Source organism: Penaeus monodon, chromosome 28 (assembly GCF_015228065.2).
Source record: "Penaeus monodon isolate SGIC_2016 chromosome 28, NSTDA_Pmon_1, whole genome shotgun sequence".
NCBI lineage: Eukaryota > Metazoa > Arthropoda > Malacostraca > Decapoda > Penaeidae > Penaeus > Penaeus monodon.
In genome coordinates, this window is record NC_051413.1 from 5,441,909 (window position 1) to 5,442,890 (window position 982).

A 982-nucleotide genomic window follows, 5' to 3' on the forward strand; every position below is an offset into this window, starting at 1 on the left:
TTACTAACGTACAATAAACATTATATACTTTTTATTACTTCATGTCAACTTAAACGAAAAAAAAACATTATCTTCAGTTACGGGCCAACACTTGCGCGTAACTTGAAGTACATAGCTGGATTGAGCGTTCAGTGGAACTCCGCTCAAAGTTACCAAAACTTTTGAACAAAACTAAATAAAACTTGTTGGATATCATACAGCATTGTGGTAACAAAGCCAAAAAACTGAAAAACGTGTACACATTAACCATCCACACATACAATTTTCCGATTTCGTCACTGTTTTCAGTCCGAGTTAAGTGATGTAGGCGCAGAAAGAGAGCGACTAAATTCAACCTTCCTGACGGCCGCGTGGACCAACACTGAGCCGCCAACGCGAGATCTCCCATGCCGAGATCTTGCTTTGGTTGCCACGTAATGATTATCTCGTCTGGCCAGGAATTAATGATATTCCTCTCTTTTAACGGCTGATGCATGTGTATAGAAAAGAATATTTCGTATAAATGTACTTGCTCTACTTTTTGGTCCTTACTAAAGAATGAACTCGTTAATGGAACAAGACTGGGAAAGTAAAAATGGCGGGTGCTAATACACAAATGGACAAGACTGATCATTTTACATTGAATTTTATCCGAATGAGTTCATTGCACAGTGCCATGAACTACGCAATAACAAACGGGAGTACACGGCGAAAAAAGAAACGGTACAAATACACACACATTTGCGTACAAAAGGACAATGTTTGTTCCTCCAGGTATAAACACAGTTGCCAGGTAATGAATAAAGCAGGTGACCTGATGACTGGTGAAGTAAATGTGTCTTCACTAAACATATGGTGTTCGTCGCTCGAATTTCACTTCTGCGAGGAAAAGTTAACTGTCGACGCATACATCCGTCATTATCGTTGTTATGAGAGTCTGTGGACGACTATGCATGGTAATTAGTCTCAGGAGGGAGAGTGATGGAATGCTCCATGCAGTGTT

The 982-nt window shown here is 40.0% G+C and overlaps 1 long non-coding RNA gene across 1 annotated transcript in view; it reads right to left on the bottom strand.

The window, feature by feature from the left end:
• LOC119591318 overlaps positions 1–356 on the bottom strand; it is a 2,830-nt gene extending 2,474 nt beyond the window's left edge. Inside the window, exon 1 of the long non-coding RNA XR_005230337.1 lies at positions 261–356. This is a non-coding gene — a long non-coding RNA (uncharacterized LOC119591318). The remainder of the gene's footprint in view (positions 1–260) is intronic.
• Between the last annotated feature and the right edge of the window lie 626 nt (positions 357–982).